We start from the raw sequence: 24527 nt of genomic DNA, 5'->3' as shown, positions 1-24527 counted from the left end.
AGGAATCTTTCTTTTTAACCCTGTAAGGGGGTGGTGCACTGTACCCGAAGATACTGCCATATCGGGTCAATGCATAGGGCGACGGAAGCAAGCTTCGAAATCGGCCCCCGTTCTCAAAAATCCATTTAATATATGGTCCCCAGATAGGGGACGTATCAGATATTAAACTGATAAGAACAGATACTACACTTGATCTTAGCCAAAAGGCCGAGAAGCGATAACCGTGAAAGGGGCGGGCCCAACAAGGTCCCCTTCATGGGCACTATCACTGCTTGCTGTCAGGGAGGCTGCCAGACAATTTTCCATGCACACTCTGGGCTGGGGGGCAGTCAACCACCAGTACACACAGCAGAACCTAAACCCATACCATTATTGCTAAGCAGCAAGACAGGGGCCCATTGCACTCCCACGGGGCCTTTTTAAATGCAATCCATAACCCGGATTTGCCAGGAACCCTTCTTACTCCTCCTACTTGCATGTGACACTGGGCTTAGGATCTGCATAGGAAACACACACACAAGCACACACCTACCTTTGTTGCCTGCAGATGCCTCCTTGGCTGTCCCCAAACGGTATCAAACCAACACCCACGGGAAGCTGTAAGCATAGAGGACATGCCTGCACCCCATTGGACTTACCTGTGTGGGTTAAATCCGGGTTATTTGACAACCTATGGCGGTGATGGTTCTGCTCAGGCAGAGCAGTGCTGATGCTCCTCATAAAGCTGTCGCTGCTGTGAAGGTTCTAGGTGACATCACAAATCCCTTTGGTTACATACACAACAAAGCTGGGTTGTTGTTGTTTACACTCTGCAAGGCCTGTGGAAGTGAGTGACATCATAGCACTGTAGTTCTGAGGGTTCAAGATGGATGCAACAATCTCCTGTTGCTTCTATGAAGGCCGTAATAGACGACATCACCAAACAGCTCCATAGTCACATACACAGCAAAGGAGAGATGTTGTTTACACCTAGTGATGTCAGTGGTATTGAGTGACATCACAGCACAGTGCTAAGGCTCCTGGGCCTGGACACAGCAGCGGCTGCAATATCTCAACGGGAGAATACGTTTATATCTATATGTGTGTGTGCGCATATATATATATATATATATATATATATATATATATATATATATATATATATTTCTCCGCCGAAATCACTTTTAAACCCATTTCCACCTTTTTTTCCCTTCTCTTCCTCTTACTTTTTTTTCACGTTTTTTTACGTTTTTCTCCTTTTCGCCTCTTTTCTGGGCGTATTATTCTTCTTTTTCTTCTTTTTTTTCGTCTAATGCATACCCCATCAGTGCAGCAATGCTTATTCAATACCGCCAGCAGATGGAGACACTGGGGGATAATTTTCTAAGGATTTATACTGATTTTTCCTGTCTGAATTTGTCGCACAGAAAGTTGCAGGCCAAATATGTGTGACATTTCTGCGACTTTAGCTTCTAGAGCATTTTTACAACATTATACATAGGTGCTGAATACATAAAAAGCGACTGTTCAGCGACAGACAAGTCGCATCGGCTGAAAGTAGGCCAGAATGTCAGTCCATGTTGGAGCAGGTTTAGATACAGTCTAAAGCATAGATCTCAAAGTCTGTGCACAGAATTTAGCAAGGGCCTCGCACCTTCTGATGCATCAGGTAGGTGCACAATAGCATAGCCTAACCCTCTGTACTTTGGTCTATATTGATGCGGGACATAGACAGCCAGCTGATGACCAATCCATTAGTGCAATGGATGGCTGGAAGCATTTGTCTTTGCCTTTGCAATACCACAGAAGCAATGCATGGTCAATGTACAGCAATGACACACCTGTGTGAACAGCCAGGAGACCCCCCCCCCCCCCATGTTATGTTACATAGTTACATAGTTAGTACGGTCGAAAAAAGACATATGTCCATCACGTTCAACCAGGGAATTAAGGGGTAGGGGTGTGGCGCGATATTGGGGAAGGGATGAGATTTTATATTTCTTCATAAGCATTAATCTTATTTTGTCAATTAGGAACATTCAGCACCCACCCGCTATCAAGGCAGCTGCCTATCATGTCATGCCCTACCTGCACAGGTGTGCTGGCTACTCAAATGATCCAATTAAGGAGGCCATTTAGTCAGCAGCAGCAGAAGTCCTGTGCCTGGACGCTCCAACAGGGGCCAGACACAAGCAGAAGCAGAAGCAGCAGAAGCAGCAGCAGCACCACCTTTTGTTTTTTGGCTGCAGACAGCAGCAAGGCCCACAGGGCTGGCTAGCTGGCTAGCCAGCAAGCAGGTAGCAATGAAAGTAGGAATCTTTCTTTTTAACCCTGTAAGGGGGTGGTGCACTGTACCCGAAGATACTGCCATATCGGGTCAATGCATAGGGCGACGGAAGCAAGCTTCGAAATCGGCCCCCGTTCTCAAAAATCCATTTAATATATGGTCCCCAGATAGGGGACGTATCAGATATTAAACTGATAAGAACAGATACTACACTTGATCTTAGCCAAAAGGCCGAGAAGCGATAACCGTGAAAGGGGCGGGCCCAACAAGGTCCCCTTCATGGGCACTATCACTGCTTGCTGTCAGGGAGGCTGCCAGACAATTTTCCATGCACACTCTGGGCTGGGGGGCAGTCAACCACCAGTACACACAGCAGAACCTAAACCCATACCATTATTGCTAAGCAGCAAGACAGGGGCCCATTGCACTCCCACGGGGCCTTTTTAAATGCAATCCATAACCCGGATTTGCCAGGAACCCTTCTTACTCCTCCTACTTGCATGTGACACTGGGCTTAGGATCTGCATAGGAAACACACACACAAGCACACACCTACCTTTGTTGCCTGCAGATGCCTCCTTGGCTGTCCCCAAACGGTATCAAACCAACACCCACGGGAAGCTGTAAGCATAGAGGACATGCCTGCACCCCATTGGACTTACCTGTGTGGGTTAAATCCGGGTTATTTGACAACCTATGGCGGTGATGGTTCTGCTCAGGCAGAGCAGTGCTGATGCTCCTCATAAAGCTGTCGCTGCTGTGAAGGTTCTAGGTGACATCACAAATCCCTTTGGTTACATACACAACAAAGCTGGGTTGTTGTTGTTTACACTCTGCAAGGCCTGTGGAAGTGAGTGACATCATAGCACTGTAGTTCTGAGGGTTCAAGATGGATGCAACAATCTCCTGTTGCTTCTATGAAGGCCGTAATAGACGACATCACCAAACAGCTCCATAGTCACATACACAGCAAAGGAGAGATGTTGTTTACACCTAGTGATGTCAGTGGTATTGAGTGACATCACAGCACAGTGCTAAGGCTCCTGGGCCTGGACACAGCAGCGGCTGCAATATCTCAACGGAGAATACGTTTATATCTATATGTGTGTGTGCGCATATATATATATATATATATATATATATATATATATATATATATATATTTCTCCGCCGAAATCACTTTTAAACCCATTTCCACCTTTTTTTCCCTTCTCTTCCTCTTACTTTTTTTTCACGTTTTTTTACGTTTTTCTCCTTTTCGCCTCTTTTCTGGGCGTATTATTCTTCTTTTTCTTCTTTTTTTTCGTCTAATGCATACCCCATCAGTGCAGCAATGCTTATTCAATACCGCCAGCAGATGGAGACACTGGGGGATAATTTTCTAAGGATTTATACTGATTTTTCCTGTCTGAATTTGTCGCACAGAAAGTTGCAGGCCAAATATGTGTGACATTTCTGCGACTTTAGCTTCTAGAGCATTTTTACAACATTATACATAGGTGCTGAATACATAAAAAGCGACTGTTCAGCGACAGACAAGTCGCATCGGCTGAAAGTAGGCCAGAATGTCAGTCCATGTTGGAGCAGGTTTAGATACAGTCTAAAGCATAGATCTCAAAGTCTGTGCACAGAATTTAGCAAGGGCCTCGCACCTTCTGATGCATCAGGTAGGTGCACAATAGCATAGCCTAACCCTCTGTACTTTGGTCTATATTGATGCGGGACATAGACAGCCAGCTGATGACCAATCCATTAGTGCAATGGATGGCTGGAAGCATTTGTCTTTGCCTTTGCAATACCACAGAAGCAATGCATGGTCAATGTACAGCAATGACACACCTGTGTGAACAGCCAGGAGACCCCCCCCCCCCCCCATGTTATGTTACATAGTTACATAGTTAGTACGGTCGAAAAAAGACATATGTCCATCACGTTCAACCAGGGAATTAAGGGGTAGGGGTGTGGCGCGATATTGGGGAAGGGATGAGATTTTATATTTCTTCATAAGCATTAATCTTATTTTGTCAATTAGGAACATTCAGCACCCACCCGCTATCAAGGCAGCTGCCTATCATGTCATGCCCTACCTGCACAGGTGTGCTGGCTACTCAAATGATCCAATTAAGGAGGCCATTTAGTCAGCAGCAGCAGAAGTCCTGTGCCTGGACGCTCCAACAGGGGCCAGACACAAGCAGAAGCAGAAGCAGCAGAAGCAGCAGCAGCACCACCTTTTGTTTTTTGGCTGCAGCAGCAGCAAGGCCCACAGGGCTGGCTAGCTGGCTAGCCAGCAAGCAGGTAGCAATGAAAGTAGGAATCTTTCTTTTTAACCCTGTAAGGGGGTGGTGCACTGTACCCGAAGATACTGCCATATCGGGTCAATGCATAGGGCGACGGAAGCAAGCTTCGAAATCGGCCCCCGTTCTCAAAAATCCATTTAATATATGGTCCCCAGATAGGGGACGTATCAGATATTAAACTGATAAGAACAGATACTACACTTGATCTTAGCCAAAAGGCCGAGAAGCGATAACCGTGAAAGGGGCGGGCCCAACAAGGTCCCCTTCATGGGCACTATCACTGCTTGCTGTCAGGGAGGCTGCCAGACAATTTTCCATGCACACTCTGGGCTGGGGGGCAGTCAACCACCAGTACACACAGCAGAACCTAAACCCATACCATTATTGCTAAGCAGCAAGACAGGGGCCCATTGCACTCCCACGGGGCCTTTTTAAATGCAATCCATAACCCGGATTTGCCAGGAACCCTTCTTACTCCTCCTACTTGCATGTGACACTGGGCTTAGGATCTGCATAGGAAACACACACACAAGCACACACCTACCTTTGTTGCCTGCAGATGCCTCCTTGGCTGTCCCCAAACGGTATCAAACCAACACCCACGGGAAGCTGTAAGCATAGAGGACATGCCTGCACCCCATTGGACTTACCTGTGTGGGTTAAATCCGGGTTATTTGACAACCTATGGCGGTGATGGTTCTGCTCAGGCAGAGCAGTGCTGATGCTCCTCATAAAGCTGTCGCTGCTGTGAAGGTTCTAGGTGACATCACAAATCCCTTTGGTTACATACACAACAAAGCTGGGTTGTTGTTGTTTACACTCTGCAAGGCCTGTGGAAGTGATTGACATCATAGCACTGTAGTTCTGAGGGTTCAAGATGGATGCAACAATCTCCTGTTGCTTCTATGAAGGCCGTAATAGACGACATCACCAAACAGCTCCATAGTCACATACACAGCAAAGGAGAGATGTTGTTTACACCTAGTGATGTCAGTGGTATTGAGTGACATCACAGCACAGTGCTAAGGCTCCTGGGCCTGGACACAGCAGCGGCTGCAATATCTCAACGGAGAATACGTTTATATCTATATGTGTGTGTGCGCATATATATATATATATATATATATATATATATATATATATATATATATATATTCTCCGCCGAAATCACTTTTAAACCCATTTCCACCTTTTTTTCCCTTCTCTTCCTCTTACTTTTTTTTCACGTTTTTTTACGTTTTTCTCCTTTTCGCCTCTTTTCTGGGCGTATTATTCTTCTTTTTCTTCTTTTTTTTCGTCTAATGCATACCCCATCAGTGCAGCAATGCTTATTCAATACCGCCAGCAGATGGAGACACTGGGGGATAATTTTCTAAGGATTTATACTGATTTTTCCTGTCTGAATTTGTCGCACAGAAAGTTGCAGGCCAAATATGTGTGACATTTCTGCGACTTTAGCTTCTAGAGCATTTTTACAACATTATACATAGGTGCTGAATACATAAAAAGCGACTGTTCAGCGACAGACAAGTCGCATCGGCTGAAAGTAGGCCAGAATGTCAGTCCATGTTGGAGCAGGTTTAGATACAGTCTAAAGCATAGATCTCAAAGTCTGTGCACAGAATTTAGCAAGGGCCTCGCACCTTCTGATGCATCAGGTAGGTGCACAATAGCATAGCCTAACCCTCTGTACTTTGGTCTATATTGATGCGGGACATAGACAGCCAGCTGATGACCAATCCATTAGTGCAATGGATGGCTGGAAGCATTTGTCTTTGCCTTTGCAATACCACAGAAGCAATGCATGGTCAATGTACAGCAATGACACACCTGTGTGAACAGCCAGGAGACCCCCCCCCCCCCCCATGTTATGTTACATAGTTACATAGTTAGTACGGTCGAAAAAAGACATATGTCCATCACGTTCAACCAGGGAATTAAGGGGTAGGGGTGTGGCGCGATATTGGGGAAGGGATGAGATTTTATATTTCTTCATAAGCATTAATCTTATTTTGTCAATTAGGAACATTCAGCACCCACCCGCTATCAAGGCAGCTGCCTATCATGTCATGCCCTACCTGCACAGGTGTGCTGGCTACTCAAATGATCCAATTAAGGAGGCCATTTAGTCAGCAGCAGCAGAAGTCCTGTGCCTGGACGCTCCAACAGGGGCCAGACACAAGCAGAAGCAGAAGCAGCAGAAGCAGCAGCAGCACCACCTTTTGTTTTTTGGCTGCAGCAGCAGCAAGGCCCACAGGGCTGGCTAGCTGGCTAGCCAGCAAGCAGGTAGCAATGAAAGTAGGAATCTTTCTTTTTAACCCTGTAAGGGGGTGGTGCACTGTACCCGAAGATACTGCCATATCGGGTCAATGCATAGGGCGACGGAAGCAAGCTTCGAAATCGGCCCCCGTTCTCAAAAATCCATTTAATATATGGTCCCCAGATAGGGGACGTATCAGATATTAAACTGATAAGAACAGATACTACACTTGATCTTAGCCAAAAGGCCGAGAAGCGATAACCGTGAAAGGGGCGGGCCCAACAAGGTCCCCTTCATGGGCACTATCACTGCTTGCTGTCAGGGAGGCTGCCAGACAATTTTCCATGCACACTCTGGGCTGGGGGGCAGTCAACCACCAGTACACACAGCAGAACCTAAACCCATACCATTATTGCTAAGCAGCAAGACAGGGGCCCATTGCACTCCCACGGGGCCTTTTTAAATGCAATCCATAACCCGGATTTGCCAGGAACCCTTCTTACTCCTCCTACTTGCATGTGACACTGGGCTTAGGATCTGCATAGGAAACACACACACAAGCACACACCTACCTTTGTTGCCTGCAGATGCCTCCTTGGCTGTCCCCAAACGGTATCAAACCAACACCCACGGGAAGCTGTAAGCATAGAGGACATGCCTGCACCCCATTGGACTTACCTGTGTGGGTTAAATCCGGGTTATTTGACAACCTATGGCGGTGATGGTTCTGCTCAGGCAGAGCAGTGCTGATGCTCCTCATAAAGCTGTCGCTGCTGTGAAGGTTCTAGGTGACATCACAAATCCCTTTGGTTACATACACAACAAAGCTGGGTTGTTGTTGTTTACACTCTGCAAGGCCTGTGGAAGTGAGTGACATCATAGCACTGTAGTTCTGAGGGTTCAAGATGGATGCAACAATCTCCTGTTGCTTCTATGAAGGCCGTAATAGACGACATCACCAAACAGCTCCATAGTCACATACACAGCAAAGGAGAGATGTTGTTTACACCTAGTGATGTCAGTGGTATTGAGTGACATCACAGCACAGTGCTAAGGCTCCTGGGCCTGGACACAGCAGCGGCTGCAATATCTCAACGGAGAATACGTTTATATCTATATGTGTGTGTGCGCATATATATATATATATATATATATATATATATATATATATATATATTTCTCCGCCGAAATCACTTTTAAACCCATTTCCACCTTTTTTTCCCTTCTCTTCCTCTTACTTTTTTTTCACGTTTTTTTACGTTTTTCTCCTTTTCGCCTCTTTTCTGGGCGTATTATTCTTCTTTTTCTTCTTTTTTTTCGTCTAATGCATACCCCATCAGTGCAGCAATGCTTATTCAATACCGCCAGCAGATGGAGACACTGGGGGATAATTTTCTAAGGATTTATACTGATTTTTCCTGTCTGAATTTGTCGCACAGAAAGTTGCAGGCCAAATATGTGTGACATTTCTGCGACTTTAGCTTCTAGAGCATTTTTACAACATTATACATAGGTGCTGAATACATAAAAAGCGACTGTTCAGCGACAGACAAGTCGCATCGGCTGAAAGTAGGCCAGAATGTCAGTCCATGTTGGAGCAGGTTTAGATACAGTCTAAAGCATAGATCTCAAAGTCTGTGCACAGAATTTAGCAAGGGCCTCGCACCTTCTGATGCATCAGGTAGGTGCACAATAGCATAGCCTAACCCTCTGTACTTTGGTCTATATTGATGCGGGACATAGACAGCCAGCTGATGACCAATCCATTAGTGCAATGGATGGCTGGAAGCATTTGTCTTTGCCTTTGCAATACCACAGAAGCAATGCATGGTCAATGTACAGCAATGACACACCTGTGTGAACAGCCAGGAGACCCCCCCCCCCCCCATGTTATGTTACATAGTTACATAGTTAGTACGGTCGAAAAAAGACATATGTCCATCACGTTCAACCAGGGAATTAAGGGGTAGGGGTGTGGCGCGATATTGGGGAAGGGATGAGATTTTATATTTCTTCATAAGCATTAATCTTATTTTGTCAATTAGGAACATTCAGCACCCACCCGCTATCAAGGCAGCTGCCTATCATGTCATGCCCTACCTGCACAGGTGTGCTGGCTACTCAAATGATCCAATTAAGGAGGCCATTTAGTCAGCAGCAGCAGAAGTCCTGTGCCTGGACGCTCCAACAGGGGCCAGACACAAGCAGAAGCAGAAGCAGCAGAAGCAGCAGCAGCACCACCTTTTGTTTTTTGGCTGCAGCAGCAGCAAGGCCCACAGGGCTGGCTAGCTGGCTAGCCAGCAAGCAGGTAGCAATGAAAGTAGGAATCTTTCTTTTTAACCCTGTAAGGGGGTGGTGCACTGTACCCGAAGATACTGCCATATCGGGTCAATGCATAGGGCGACGGAAGCAAGCTTCGAAATCGGCCCCCGTTCTCAAAAATCCATTTAATATATGGTCCCCAGATAGGGGACGTATCAGATATTAAACTGATAAGAACAGATACTACACTTGATCTTAGCCAAAAGGCCGAGAAGCGATAACCGTGAAAGGGGCGGGCCCAACAAGGTCCCCTTCATGGGCACTATCACTGCTTGCTGTCAGGGAGGCTGCCAGACAATTTTCCATGCACACTCTGGGCTGGGGGGCAGTCAACCACCAGTACACACAGCAGAACCTAAACCCATACCATTATTGCTAAGCAGCAAGACAGGGGCCCATTGCACTCCCACGGGGCCTTTTTAAATGCAATCCATAACCCGGATTTGCCAGGAACCCTTCTTACTCCTCCTACTTGCATGTGACACTGGGCTTAGGATCTGCATAGGAAACACACACACAAGCACACACCTACCTTTGTTGCCTGCAGATGCCTCCTTGGCTGTCCCCAAACGGTATCAAACCAACACCCACGGGAAGCTGTAAGCATAGAGGACATGCCTGCACCCCATTGGACTTACCTGTGTGGGTTAAATCCGGGTTATTTGACAACCTATGGCGGTGATGGTTCTGCTCAGGCAGAGCAGTGCTGATGCTCCTCATAAAGCTGTCGCTGCTGTGAAGGTTCTAGGTGACATCACAAATCCCTTTGGTTACATACACAACAAAGCTGGGTTGTTGTTGTTTACACTCTGCAAGGCCTGTGGAAGTGAGTGACATCATAGCACTGTAGTTCTGAGGGTTCAAGATGGATGCAACAATCTCCTGTTGCTTCTATGAAGGCCGTAATAGACGACATCACCAAACAGCTCCATAGTCACATACACAGCAAAGGAGAGATGTTGTTTACACCTAGTGATGTCAGTGGTATTGAGTGACATCACAGCACAGTGCTAAGGCTCCTGGGCCTGGACACAGCAGCGGCTGCAATATCTCAACGGAGAATACGTTTATATCTATATGTGTGTGTGCGCATATATATATATATATATATATATATATATATATATATATATATATATTTCTCCGCCGAAATCACTTTTAAACCCATTTCCACCTTTTTTTCCCTTCTCTTCCTCTTACTTTTTTTTCACGTTTTTTTACGTTTTTCTCCTTTTCGCCTCTTTTCTGGGCGTATTATTCTTCTTTTTCTTCTTTTTTTTCGTCTAATGCATACCCCATCAGTGCAGCAATGCTTATTCAATACCGCCAGCAGATGGAGACACTGGGGGATAATTTTCTAAGGATTTATACTGATTTTTCCTGTCTGAATTTGTCGCACAGAAAGTTGCAGGCCAAATATGTGTGACATTTCTGCGACTTTAGCTTCTAGAGCATTTTTACAACATTATACATAGGTGCTGAATACATAAAAAGCGACTGTTCAGCGACAGACAAGTCGCATCGGCTGAAAGTAGGCCAGAATGTCAGTCCATGTTGGAGCAGGTTTAGATACAGTCTAAAGCATAGATCTCAAAGTCTGTGCACAGAATTTAGCAAGGGCCTCGCACCTTCTGATGCATCAGGTAGGTGCACAATAGCATAGCCTAACCCTCTGTACTTTGGTCTATATTGATGCGGGACATAGACAGCCAGCTGATGACCAATCCATTAGTGCAATGGATGGCTGGAAGCATTTGTCTTTGCCTTTGCAATACCACAGAAGCAATGCATGGTCAATGTACAGCAATGACACACCTGTGTGAACAGCCAGGAGACCCCCCCCCCCCCCCATGTTATGTTACATAGTTACATAGTTAGTACGGTCGAAAAAAGACATATGTCCATCACGTTCAACCAGGGAATTAAGGGGTAGGGGTGTGGCGCGATATTGGGGAAGGGATGAGATTTTATATTTCTTCATAAGCATTAATCTTATTTTGTCAATTAGGAACATTCAGCACCCACCCGCTATCAAGGCAGCTGCCTATCATGTCATGCCCTACCTGCACAGGTGTGCTGGCTACTCAAATGATCCAATTAAGGAGGCCATTTAGTCAGCAGCAGCAGAAGTCCTGTGCCTGGACGCTCCAACAGGGGCCAGACACAAGCAGAAGCAGAAGCAGCAGAAGCAGCAGCAGCACCACCTTTTGTTTTTTGGCTGCAGCAGCAGCAAGGCCCACAGGGCTGGCTAGCTGGCTAGCCAGCAAGCAGGTAGCAATGAAAGTAGGAATCTTTCTTTTTAACCCTGTAAGGGGGTGGTGCACTGTACCCGAAGATACTGCCATATCGGGTCAATGCATAGGGCGACGGAAGCAAGCTTCGAAATCGGCCCCCGTTCTCAAAAATCCATTTAATATATGGTCCCCAGATAGGGGACGTATCAGATATTAAACTGATAAGAACAGATACTACACTTGATCTTAGCCAAAAGGCCGAGAAGCGATAACCGTGAAAGGGGCGGGCCCAACAAGGTCCCCTTCATGGGCACTATCACTGCTTGCTGTCAGGGAGGCTGCCAGACAATTTTCCATGCACACTCTGGGCTGGGGGGCAGTCAACCACCAGTACACACAGCAGAACCTAAACCCATACCATTATTGCTAAGCAGCAAGACAGGGGCCCATTGCACTCCCACGGGGCCTTTTTAAATGCAATCCATAACCCGGATTTGCCAGGAACCCTTCTTACTCCTCCTACTTGCATGTGACACTGGGCTTAGGATCTGCATAGGAAACACACACACAAGCACACACCTACCTTTGTTGCCTGCAGATGCCTCCTTGGCTGTCCCCAAACGGTATCAAACCAACACCCACGGGAAGCTGTAAGCATAGAGGACATGCCTGCACCCCATTGGACTTACCTGTGTGGGTTAAATCCGGGTTATTTGACAACCTATGGCGGTGATGGTTCTGCTCAGGCAGAGCAGTGCTGATGCTCCTCATAAAGCTGTCGCTGCTGTGAAGGTTCTAGGTGACATCACAAATCCCTTTGGTTACATACACAACAAAGCTGGGTTGTTGTTGTTTACACTCTGCAAGGCCTGTGGAAGTGAGTGACATCATAGCACTGTAGTTCTGAGGGTTCAAGATGGATGCAACAATCTCCTGTTGCTTCTATGAAGGCCGTAATAGACGACATCACCAAACAGCTCCATAGTCACATACACAGCAAAGGAGAGATGTTGTTTACACCTAGTGATGTCAGTGGTATTGAGTGACATCACAGCACAGTGCTAAGGCTCCTGGGCCTGGACACAGCAGCGGCTGCAATATCTCAACGGAGAATACGTTTATATCTATATGTGTGTGTGCGCATATATATATATATATATATATATATATATATATATATATATATATTTCTCCGCCGAAATCACTTTTAAACCCATTTCCACCTTTTTTTCCCTTCTCTTCCTCTTACTTTTTTTTCACGTTTTTTTACGTTTTTCTCCTTTTCGCCTCTTTTCTGGGCGTATTATTCTTCTTTTTCTTCTTTTTTTTCGTCTAATGCATACCCCATCAGTGCAGCAATGCTTATTCAATACCGCCAGCAGATGGAGACACTGGGGGATAATTTTCTAAGGATTTATACTGATTTTTCCTGTCTGAATTTGTCGCACAGAAAGTTGCAGGCCAAATATGTGTGACATTTCTGCGACTTTAGCTTCTAGAGCATTTTTACAACATTATACATAGGTGCTGAATACATAAAAAGCGACTGTTCAGCGACAGACAAGTCGCATCGGCTGAAAGTAGGCCAGAATGTCAGTCCATGTTGGAGCAGGTTTAGATACAGTCTAAAGCATAGATCTCAAAGTCTGTGCACAGAATTTAGCAAGGGCCTCGCACCTTCTGATGCATCAGGTAGGTGCACAATAGCATAGCCTAACCCTCTGTACTTTGGTCTATATTGATGCGGGACATAGACAGCCAGCTGATGACCAATCCATTAGTGCAATGGATGGCTGGAAGCATTTGTCTTTGCCTTTGCAATACCACAGAAGCAATGCATGGTCAATGTACAGCAATGACACACCTGTGTGAACAGCCAGGAGACCCCCCCCCCCCCCCATGTTATGTTACATAGTTACATAGTTAGTACGGTCGAAAAAAGACATATGTCCATCACGTTCAACCAGGGAATTAAGGGGTAGGGGTGTGGCGCGATATTGGGGAAGGGATGAGATTTTATATTTCTTCATAAGCATTAATCTTATTTTGTCAATTAGGAACATTCAGCACCCACCCGCTATCAAGGCAGCTGCCTATCATGTCATGCCCTACCTGCACAGGTGTGCTGGCTACTCAAATGATCCAATTAAGGAGGCCATTTAGTCAGCAGCAGCAGAAGTCCTGTGCCTGGACGCTCCAACAGGGGCCAGACACAAGCAGAAGCAGAAGCAGCAGAAGCAGCAGCAGCACCACCTTTTGTTTTTTGGCTGCAGCAGCAGCAAGGCCCACAGGGCTGGCTAGCTGGCTAGCCAGCAAGCAGGTAGCAATGAAAGTAGGAATCTTTCTTTTTAACCCTGTAAGGGGGTGGTGCACTGTACCCGAAGATACTGCCATATCGGGTCAATGCATAGGGCGACGGAAGCAAGCTTCGAAATCGGCCCCCGTTCTCAAAAATCCATTTAATATATGGTCCCCAGATAGGGGACGTATCAGATATTAAACTGATAAGAACAGATACTACACTTGATCTTAGCCAAAAGGCCGAGAAGCGATAACCGTGAAAGGGGCGGGCCCAACAAGGTCCCCTTCATGGGCACTATCACTGCTTGCTGTCAGGGAGGCTGCCAGACAATTTTCCATGCACACTCTGGGCTGGGGGGCAGTCAACCACCAGTACACACAGCAGAACCTAAACCCATACCATTATTGCTAAGCAGCAAGACAGGGGCCCATTGCACTCCCACGGGGCCTTTTTAAATGCAATCCATAACCCGGATTTGCCAGGAACCCTTCTTACTCCTCCTACTTGCATGTGACACTGGGCTTAGGATCTGCATAGGAAACACACACACAAGCACACACCTACCTTTGTTGCCTGCAGATGCCTCCTTGGCTGTCCCCAAACGGTATCAAACCAACACCCACGGGAAGCTGTAAGCATAGAGGACATGCCTGCACCCCATTGGACTTACCTGTGTGGGTTAAATCCGGGTTATTTGACAACCTATGGCGGTGATGGTTCTGCTCAGGCAGAGCAGTGCTGATGCTCCTCATAAAGCTGTCGCTGCTGTGAAGGTTCTAGGTGACATCACAAATCCCTTTGGTTACATACACAACAAAGCTGGGTTGTTGTTGTTTACACTCTGCAAGGCCTGTGGAAGTGAGTGACATCATAGCACTGTAGTTCTGAGGGTTCAAGATGGATGCAACAATCTCCTGTTGCTTCTATGAAGGCCGTAATAGACGACATCACCAAACAGCTCCATAGTCACATACACAGCAAAGGAGAGATGTTGTTTACACCTAGTGATGTCAGTGGTATTGAGTGACATCACAGCACAGTGCTAAGGCTCCTGGGCCTGGACACAGCAGCGGCTGCAATATCTCAACGGAGAATACGTTTATATCTATATGTGTGTGTGCGCATATATATATATATATATATATATATATATATATATATATATATATATTTCTCCGCCGAAATCACTTTTAAACCCATTTCCACCTTTTTTTCCCTTCTCTTCCTCTTACTTTTTTTTCACGTTTTTTTACGTTTTTCTCCTTTTCGCCTCTTTTCTGGGCGTATTATTCTTCTTTTTCTTCTTTTTTTTCGTCTAATGCATACCCCATCAGTGCAGCAATGCTTATTCAATACCGCCAGCAGATGGAGACACTGGGGGATAATTTTCTAAGGATTTATACTGATTTTTCCTGTCTGAATTTGTCGCACAGAAAGTTGCAGGCCAAATATGTGTGACATTTCTGCGACTTTAGCTTCTAGAGCATTTTTACAACATTATACATAGGTGCTGAATACATAAAAAGCGACTGTTCAGCGACAGACAAGTCGCATCGGCTGAAAGTAGGCCAGAATGTCAGTCCATGTTGGAGCAGGTTTAGATACAGTCTAAAGCATAGATCTCAAAGTCTGTGCACAGAATTTAGCAAGGGCCTCGCACCTTCTGATGCATCAGGTAGGTGCACAATAGCATAGCCTAACCCTCTGTACTTTGGTCTATATTGATGCGGGACATAGACAGCCAGCTGATGACCAATCCATTAGTGCAATGGATGGCTGGAAGCATTTGTCTTTGCCTTTGCAATACCACAGAAGCAATGCATGGTCAATGTACAGCAATGACACACCTGTGTGAACAGCCAGGAGACCCCCCCCCCCCCCCATGTTATGTTACATAGTTACATAGTTAGTACGGTCGAAAAAAGACATATGTCCATCACGTTCAACCAGGGAATTAAGGGGTAGGGGTGTGGCGCGATATTGGGGAAGGGATGAGATTTTATATTTCTTCATAAGCATTAATCTTATTTTGTCAATTAGGAACATTCAGCACCCACCCGCTATCAAGGCAGCTGCCTATCATGTCATGCCCTACCTGCACAGGTGTGCTGGCTACTCAAATGATCCAATTAAGGAGGCCATTTAGTCAGCAGCAGCAGAAGTCCTGTGCCTGGACGCTCCAACAGGGGCCAGACACAAGCAGAAGCAGAAGCAGCAGAAGCAGCAGCAGCACCACCTTTTGTTTTTTGGCTGCAGCAGCAGCAAGGCCCACAGGGCTGGCTAGCTGGCTAGCCAGCAAGCAGGTAGCAATGAAAGTAGGAATCTTTCTTTTTAACCCTGTAAGGGGGTGGTGCACTGTACCCGAAGATACTGCCATATCGGGTCAATGCATAGGGCGACGGAAGCAAGCTTCGAAATCGGCCCCCGTTCTCAAAAATCCATTTAATATATGGTCCCCAGATAGGGGACGTATCAGATATTAAACTGATAAGAACAGATACTACACTTGATCTTAGCCAAAAGGCCGAGAAGCGATAACCGTGAAAGGGGCGGGCCCAACAAGGTCCCCTTCATGGGCACTATCACTGCTTGCTGTCAGGGAGGCTGCCAGACAATTTTCCATGCACACTCTGGGCTGGGGGGCAGTCAACCACCAGTACACACAGCAGAACCTAAACCCATACCATTATTGCTAAGCAGCAAGACAGGGGCCCATTGCACTCCCACGGGGCCTTTTTAAATGCAATCCATAACCCGGATTTGCCAGGAACCCTTCTTACTCCTCCTACTTGCATGTGACACTGGGCTTAGGATCTGCATAGGAAACACACACACAAGCACACACCTACCTTTGTTGCCTGCAGATGCCTCCTTGGCTGTCCCCAAACGGTATCAAACCAACACCCACGGGAAGCTGTAAGCATAGAGGACATGCCTGCACCCCATTGGACTTACCTGTGTGGGTTAAATCCGGGTTATTTGACAACCTATGGCGGTGATGGTTCTGCTCAGGCAGAGCAGTGCTGATGCTCCTCATAAAGCTGTCGCTGCTGTGAAGGTTCTAGGTGACATCACAAATCCCTTTGGTTACATACACAACAAAGCTGGGTTGTTGTTGTTTACACTCTGCAAGGCCTGTGGAAGTGAGTGACATCATAGCACTGTAGTTCTGAGGGTTCAAGATGGATGCAACAATCTCCTGTTGCTTCTATGAAGGCCGTAATAGACGACATCACCAAACAGCTCCATAGTCACATACACAGCAAAGGAGAGATGTTGTTTACACCTAGTGATGTCAGTGGTATTGAGTGACATCACAGCACAGTGCTAAGGCTCCTGGGCCTGGACACAGCAGCGGCTGCAATATCTCAACGGAGAATACGTTTATATCTATATGTGTGTGTGCGCATATATATATATATATATATATATATATATATATATATATATATATTTCTCCGCCGAAATCACTTTTAAACCCATTTCCACCTTTTTTTCCCTTCTCTTCCTCTTACTTTTTTTTCACGTTTTTTTACGTTTTTCTCCTTTTCGCCTCTTTTCTGGGCGTATTATTCTTCTTTTTCTTCTTTTTTTTCGTCTAATGCATACCCCATCAGTGCAGCAATGCTTATTCAATACCGCCAGCAGATGGAGACACTGGGGGATAATTTTCTAAGGATTTATACTGATTTTTCCTGTCTGAATTTGTCGCACAGAAAGTTGCAGGCCAAATATGTGTGACATTTCTGCGACTTTAGCTTCTAGAGCATTTTTACAACATTATACATAGGTGCTGAATACATAAAAAGCGACTGTTCAGCGACAGACAAGTCGCATCGGCTGAAAGTAGGCCAGAATGTCAGTCCATGTTGGAGCAGGTTTAGATACAGTCTAAAGCATAGATCTCAAAGTCTGTGCACAGAATTTAGCAAGGGCCTCGCACCTTCTGATGCATCAGGTAGGTGCACAATAGCATAGCCTAACCCTCTGTACTTTGGTCTATATTGATGCGGGACATAGACAGCCAGCTGATGACCAATCCATTAGTGCAATGGATGGCTGGAAGCATTTGTCTTTGCCTTTGCAATACCACAGAAGCAATGCATGGTCAATGTACAGCAATGACACACCTGTGTGAACAGCCAGGAGACCCCCCCCCCCCCCCATGTTATGTTACATAGTTACATAGTTAGTACGGTCGAAAAAAGACATATGTCCATCACGTTCAACCAGGGAATTAAGGGGTAGGGGTGTGGCGCGATATTGGGGAAGGGATGAGATTTTATATTTCTTCATAAGCATTAATCTTATTTTGTCAATTAGGAACATTCAGCACCCACCCGCTATCAAGGCAGCTGCCTATCATGTCATGCCCTACCTGCACAGGTGTGCTGGCTACTCAAATGATCCAATTAAGGAGGCCATTTAGTCAGCAGCAGCAGAAGTCCTGTGCCTGGACGCTCCAACAGGGGCCAGACACAAGCAGAAGCAGAAGCAGCAGAAGCAGCAGCAGCACCACCTTTTGTTTTTTGGCTGCAGCAGCAGCAAGGCCCACAGGGCTGGCTAGCTGGCTAGCCAGCAAGCAGGTAGCAATGAAAGTAGGAATCTTTCTTTTTAACCCTGTAAGGGGGTGGTGCACTGTACCCGAAGATACTGCCATATCGGGTCAATGCATAGGGCGACGGAAGCAAGCTTCGAAATCGGCCCCCGTTCTCAAAAATCCATTTAATATATGGTCCCCAGATAGGGGACGTATCAGATATTAAACTGATAAGAACAGATACTACACTTGATCTTAGCCAAAAGGCCGAGAAGCGATAACCGTGAAAGGGGCGGGCCCAACAAGGTCCCCTTCATGGGCACTATCACTGCTTGCTGTCAGGGAGGCTGCCAGACAATTTTCCATGCACACTCTGGGCTGGGGGGCAGTCAACCACCAGTACACACAGCAGAACCTAAACCCATACCATTATTGCTAAGCAGCAAGACAGGGGCCCATTGCACTCCCACGGGGCCTTTTTAAATGCAATCCATAACCCGGATTTGCCAGGAACCCTTCTTACTCCTCCTACTTGCATGTGACACTGGGCTTAGGATCTGCATAGGAAACACACACACAAGCACACACCTACCTTTGTTGCCTGCAGATGCCTCCTTGGCTGTCCCCAAACGGTATCAAACCAACACCCACGGGAAGCTGTAAGCATAGAGGACATGCCTGCACCCCATTGGACTTACCTGTGTGGGTTAAATCCGGGTTATTTGACAACCTATGGCGGTGATGGTTCTGCTCAGGCAGAGCAGTGCTGATGCTCCTCATAAAGCTGTCGCTGCTGTGAAGGTTCTAGGTGACATCACAAATCCCTTTGGTTACATACACAACAAAGCTGGGTTGTTGTTGTTTACACTCTGCAAGGCCTGTGGAAGTGAGTGACATCATAGCACTGTAGTTCTGAGGGTTCAAGATGGATGCAACAATCTCCTGTTGCTTCTATGAAGGCCGTAATAGACGATATCACCAAACAGCTCCATAGTCACATACACAGCAAAGGAGAGATGTTGTTTACACCTAGTGATGTCAGTGGTATTGAGTGACATCACAGCACAGTGCTAAGGCTCCTGGGCCTGGACACAGCAGCGGCTGCAATATCTCAACGGAGAATACGTTTATATCTATATGTGTGTGTGCGCATATATATATATATATATATATATATATATATATATATATATATATATATTTCTCCGCCGAAATCACTTTTAAACCCATTTCCACCTTTTTTTCCCTTCTCTTCCTCTTACTTTTTTTTCACGTTTTTTTACGTTTTTCTCCTTTTCGCCTCTTTTCTGGGCGTATTATTCTTCTTTTTCTTCTTTTTTTTCGTCTAATGCATACCCCATCAGTGCAGCAATGCTTATTCAATACCGCCAGCAGATGGAGACACTGGGGGATAATTTTCTAAGGATTTATACTGATTTTTCCTGTCTGAATTTGTCGCACAGAAAGTTGCAGGCCAAATATGTGTGACATTTCTGCGACTTTAGCTTCTAGAGCATTTTTACAACATTATACATAGGTGCTGAATACATAAAAAGCGACTGTTCAGCGACAGACAAGTCGCATCGGCTGAAAGTAGGCCAGAATGTCAGTCCATGTTGGAGCAGGTTTAGATACAGTCTAAAGCATAGATCTCAAAGTCTGTGCACAGAATTTAGCAAGGGCCTCGCACCTTCTGATGCATCAGGTAGGTGCACAATAGCATAGCCTAACCCTCTGTACTTTGGTCTATATTGATGCGGGACATAGACAGCCAGCTGATGACCAATCCATTAGTGCAATGGATGGCTGGAAGCATTTGTCTTTGCCTTTGCAATACCACAGAAGCAATGCATGGTCAATGTACAGCAATGACACACCTGTGTGAACAGCCAGGAGACCCCCCCCCCCCCCCCATGTTATGTTACATAGTTACATAGTTAGTACGGTCGAAAAAAGACATATGTCCATCACGTTCAACCAGGGAATTAAGGGGTAGGGGTGTGGCGCGATATTGGGGAAGGGATGAGATTTTATATTTCTTCATAAGCATTAATCTTATTTTGTCAATTAGGAACATTCAGCACCCACCCGCTATCAAGGCAGCTGCCTATCATGTCATGCCCTACCTGCACAGGTGTGCTGGCTACTCAAATGATCCAATTAAGGAGGCCATTTAGTCAGCAGCAGCAGAAGTCCTGTGCCTGGACGCTCCAACAGGGGCCAGACACAAGCAGAAGCAGAAGCAGCAGAAGCAGCAGCAGCACCACCTTTTGTTTTTTGGCTGCAGCAGCAGCAAGGCCCACAGGGCTGGCTAGCTGGCTAGCCAGCAAGCAGGTAGCAATGAAAGTAGGAATCTTTCTTTTTAACCCTGTAAGGGGGTGGTGCACTGTACCCGAAGATACTGCCATATCGGGTCAATGCATAGGGCGACGGAAGCAAGCTTCGAAATCGGCCCCCGTTCTCAAAAATCCATTTAATATATGGTCCCCAGATAGGGGACGTATCAGATATTAAACTGATAAGAACAGATACTACACTTGATCTTAGCCAAAAGGCCGAGAAGCGATAACCGTGAAAGGGGCGGGCCCAACAAGGTCCCCTTCATGGGCACTATCACTGCTTGCTGTCAGGGAGGCTGCCAGACAATTTTCCATGCACACTCTGGGCTGGGGGGCAGTCAACCACCAGTACACACAGCAGAACCTAAACCCATACCATTATTGCTAAGCAGCAAGACAGGGGCCCATTGCACTCCCACGGGGCCTTTTTAAATGCAATCCATAACCCGGATTTGCCAGGAACCCTTCTTACTCCTCCTACTTGCATGTGACACTGGGCTTAGGATCTGCATAGGAAACACACACACAAGCACACACCTACCTTTGTTGCCTGCAGATGCCTCCTTGGCTGTCCCCAAACGGTATCAAACCAACACCCACGGGAAGCTGTAAGCATAGAGGACATGCCTGCACCCCATTGGACTTACCTGTGTGGGTTAAATCCGGGTTATTTGACAACCTATGGCGGTGATGGTTCTGCTCAGGCAGAGCAGTGCTGATGCTCCTCATAAAGCTGTCGCTGCTGTGAAGGTTCTAGGTGACATCACAAATCCCTTTGGTTACATACACAACAAAGCTGGGTTGTTGTTGTTTACACTCTGCAAGGCCTGTGGAAGTGAGTGACATCATAGCACTGTAGTTCTGAGGGTTCAAGATGGATGCAACAATCTCCTGTTGCTTCTATGAAGGCCGTAATAGACGACATCACCAAACAGCTCCATAGTCACATACACAGCAAAGGAGAGATGTTGTTTACACCTAGTGATGTCAGTGGTATTGAGTGACATCACAGCACAGTGCTAAGGCTCCTGGGCCTGGACACAGCAGCGGCTGCAATATCTCAACGGAGAATACGTTTATATCTATATGTGTGTGTGCGCATATATATATATATATATATATATATATATATATATATATATATATTTCTCCGCCGAAATCACTTTTAAACCCATTTCCACCTTTTTTTCCCTTCTCTTCCTCTTACTTTTTTTTCACGTTTTTTTACGTTTTTCTCCTTTTCGCCTCTTTTCTGGGCGTATTATTCTTCTTTTTCTTCTTTTTTTTCGTCTAATGCATACCCCATCAGTGCAGCAATGCTTATTCAATACCGCCAGCAGATGGAGACACTGGGGGATAATTTTCTAAGGATTTATACTGATTTTTCCTGTCTGAATTTGTCGCACAGAAAGTTGCAGGCCAAATATGTGTGACATTTCTGCGACTTTAGCTTCTAGAGCATTTTTACAACATTATACATAGGTGCTGAATACATAAAAAGCGACTGTTCAGCGACAGACAAGTCGCATCGGCTGAAAGTAGGCCAGAATGTCAGTCCATGTTGGAGCAGGTTTAGATACAGTCTAAAGCATAGATCTCAAAGTCTGTGCACAGAATTTAGCAAGGGCCTCGCACCTTCTGATGCATCAGGTAGGTGCACAATAGCATAGCCTAACCCTCTGTACTTTGGTCTATATTGATGCGGGACATAGACAGCCAGCTGATGACCAATCCATTAGTGCAATGGATGGCTGGAAGCATTTGTCTTTGCCTTTGCAATACCACAGAAGCAATGCATGGTCAATGTACAGCAATGACACACCTGTGTGAACAGCCAGGAGACCCCCCCCCCCCCCCCATGTTATGTTACATAGTTACATAGTTAGTACGGTCGAAAAAAGACATATGTCCATCACGTTCAACCAGGGAATTAAGGGGTAGGGGTGTGGCGCGATATTGGGGAAGGGATGAGATTTTATATTTCTTCATAAGCATTAATCTTATTTTGTCAATTAGGAACATTCAGCACCCACCCGCTATCAAGGCAGCTGCCTATCATGTCATGCCCTACCTGCACAGGTGTGCTGGCTACTCAAATGATCCAATTAAGGAGGCCATTTAGTCAGCAGCAGCAGAAGTCCTGTGCCTGGACGCTCCAACAGGGGCCAGACACAAGCAGAAGCAGAAGCAGCAGAAGCAGCAGCAGCACCACCTTTTGTTTTTTGGCTGCAGCAGCAGCAAGGCCCACAGGGCTGGCTAGCTGGCTAGCCAGCAAGCAGGTAGCAATGAAAGTAGGAATCTTTCTTTTTAACCCTGTAAGGGGGTGGTGCACTGTACCCGAAGATACTGCCATATCGGGTCAATGCATAGGGCGACGGAAGCAAGCTTCGAAATCGGCCCCCGTTCTCAAAAATCCATTTAATATATGGTCCCCAGATAGGGGACGTATCAGATATTAAACTGATAAGAACAGATACTACACTTGATCTTAGCCAAAAGGCCGAGAAGCGATAACCGTGAAAGGGGCGGGCCCAACAAGGTCCCCTTCATGGGCACTATCACTGCTTGCTGTCAGGGAGGCTGCCAGACAATTTTCCATGCACACTCTGGGCTGGGGGGCAGTCAACCACCAGTACACACAGCAGAACCTAAACCCATACCATTATTGCTAAGCAGCAAGACAGGGGCCCATTGCACTCCCACGGGGCCTTTTTAAATGCAATCCATAACCCGGATTTGCCAGGAACCCTTCTTACTCCTCCTACTTGCATGTGACACTGGGCTTAGGATCTGCATAGGAAACACACACACAAGCACACACCTACCTTTGTTGCCTGCAGATGCCTCCTTGGCTGTCCCCAAACGGTATCAAACCAACACCCACGGGAAGCTGTAAGCATAGAGGACATGCCTGCACCCCATTGGACTTACCTGTGTGGGTTAAATCCGGGTTATTTGACAACCTATGGCGGTGATGGTTCTGCTCAGGCAGAGCAGTGCTGATGCTCCTCATAAAGCTGTCGCTGCTGTGAAGGTTCTAGGTGACATCACAAATCCCTTTGGTTACATACACAACAAAGCTGGGTTGTTGTTGTTTACACTCTGCAAGGCCTGTGGAAGTGAGTGACATCATAGCACTGTAGTTCTGAGGGTTCAAGATGGATGCAACAATCTCCTGTTGCTTCTATGAAGGCCGTAATAGACGACATCACCAAACAGCTCCATAGTCACATACACAGCAAAGGAGAGATGTTGTTTACACCTAGTGATGTCAGTGGTATTGAGTGACATCACAGCACAGTGCTAAGGCTCCTGGGCCTGGACACAGCAGCGGCTGCAATATCTCAACGGAGAATACGTTTATATCTATATGTGTGTGTGCGCATATATATATATATATATATATATATATATATATATATATATATATATATATTTCTCCGCCGAAATCACTTTTAAACCCATTTCCACCTTTTTTTCCCTTCTCTTCCTCTTACTTTTTTTTCACGTTTTTTTACGTTTTTCTCCTTTTCGCCTCTTTTCTGGGCGTATTATTCTTCTTTTTCTTCTTTTTTTTCGTCTAATGCATACCCCATCAGTGCAGCAATGCTTATTCAATACCGCCAGCAGATGGAGACACTGGGGGATAATTTTCTAAGGATTTATACTGATTTTTCCTGTCTGAATTTGTCGCACAGAAAGTTGCAGGCCAAATATGTGTGACATTTCTGCGACTTTAGCTTCTAGAGCATTTTTACAACATTATACATAGGTGCTGAATACATAAAAAGCGACTGTTCAGCGACAGACAAGTCGCATCGGCTGAAAGTAGGCCAGAATGTCAGTCCATGTTGGAGCAGGTTTAGATACAGTCTAAAGCATAGATCTCAAAGTCTGTGCACAGAATTTAGCAAGGGCCTCGCACCTTCTGATGCATCAGGTAGGTGCACAATAGCATAGCCTAACC

The 24527-nt window shown here is 46.0% G+C and overlaps 11 non-coding genes across 11 annotated transcripts; all 11 read right to left on the bottom strand.

Moving 5' to 3' along the window:
* Positions 1-28: 28 nt before the first annotated feature.
* Positions 29-219, bottom strand: LOC130324345 (U2 spliceosomal RNA). Its single transcript, XR_008869366.1, has one exon. It is a non-coding gene; the product is annotated as a U2 spliceosomal RNA (small nuclear RNA).
* A 2099-nt stretch (positions 220-2318) lies between these two features.
* On the bottom strand, positions 2319-2509 carry LOC130324344 (U2 spliceosomal RNA). The gene has a single exon (XR_008869365.1). It is a non-coding gene; the product is annotated as a U2 spliceosomal RNA (small nuclear RNA).
* A 2094-nt stretch (positions 2510-4603) lies between these two features.
* Positions 4604-4794, bottom strand: LOC130324343 (U2 spliceosomal RNA). The gene has a single exon (XR_008869364.1). It is a non-coding gene; the product is annotated as a U2 spliceosomal RNA (small nuclear RNA).
* A 2097-nt stretch (positions 4795-6891) lies between these two features.
* On the bottom strand, positions 6892-7082 carry LOC130324342 (U2 spliceosomal RNA). Its single transcript, XR_008869363.1, has one exon. It is a non-coding gene; the product is annotated as a U2 spliceosomal RNA (small nuclear RNA).
* Positions 7083-9173: 2091 nt separating this feature from the next.
* LOC130324341 (U2 spliceosomal RNA) lies at positions 9174-9364 on the bottom strand. The gene has a single exon (XR_008869362.1). It is a non-coding gene; the product is annotated as a U2 spliceosomal RNA (small nuclear RNA).
* A 2094-nt stretch (positions 9365-11458) lies between these two features.
* Positions 11459-11649, bottom strand: LOC130324340 (U2 spliceosomal RNA). Its single transcript, XR_008869361.1, has one exon. It is a non-coding gene; the product is annotated as a U2 spliceosomal RNA (small nuclear RNA).
* Positions 11650-13741: 2092 nt separating this feature from the next.
* LOC130324354 (U2 spliceosomal RNA) lies at positions 13742-13932 on the bottom strand. The gene has a single exon (XR_008869374.1). It is a non-coding gene; the product is annotated as a U2 spliceosomal RNA (small nuclear RNA).
* A 2094-nt stretch (positions 13933-16026) lies between these two features.
* On the bottom strand, positions 16027-16217 carry LOC130324353 (U2 spliceosomal RNA). Its single transcript, XR_008869373.1, has one exon. It is a non-coding gene; the product is annotated as a U2 spliceosomal RNA (small nuclear RNA).
* Positions 16218-18309: 2092 nt separating this feature from the next.
* LOC130324352 (U2 spliceosomal RNA) lies at positions 18310-18500 on the bottom strand. The gene has a single exon (XR_008869372.1). It is a non-coding gene; the product is annotated as a U2 spliceosomal RNA (small nuclear RNA).
* Positions 18501-20597: 2097 nt separating this feature from the next.
* Positions 20598-20788, bottom strand: LOC130324351 (U2 spliceosomal RNA). Its single transcript, XR_008869371.1, has one exon. It is a non-coding gene; the product is annotated as a U2 spliceosomal RNA (small nuclear RNA).
* Positions 20789-22881: 2093 nt separating this feature from the next.
* On the bottom strand, positions 22882-23072 carry LOC130324339 (U2 spliceosomal RNA). Its single transcript, XR_008869360.1, has one exon. It is a non-coding gene; the product is annotated as a U2 spliceosomal RNA (small nuclear RNA).
* Between the last annotated feature and the right edge of the window lie 1455 nt (positions 23073-24527).

This window comes from Hyla sarda, unplaced genomic scaffold (assembly GCF_029499605.1).
Source record: "Hyla sarda isolate aHylSar1 unplaced genomic scaffold, aHylSar1.hap1 scaffold_2636, whole genome shotgun sequence".
Classification (NCBI taxonomy): Eukaryota; Metazoa; Chordata; class Amphibia; order Anura; family Hylidae; genus Hyla; species Hyla sarda.
The sequence above is the reverse complement of the archived record's forward strand: the minus strand, read 5'-3'. Positions and strand labels throughout refer to the sequence as shown.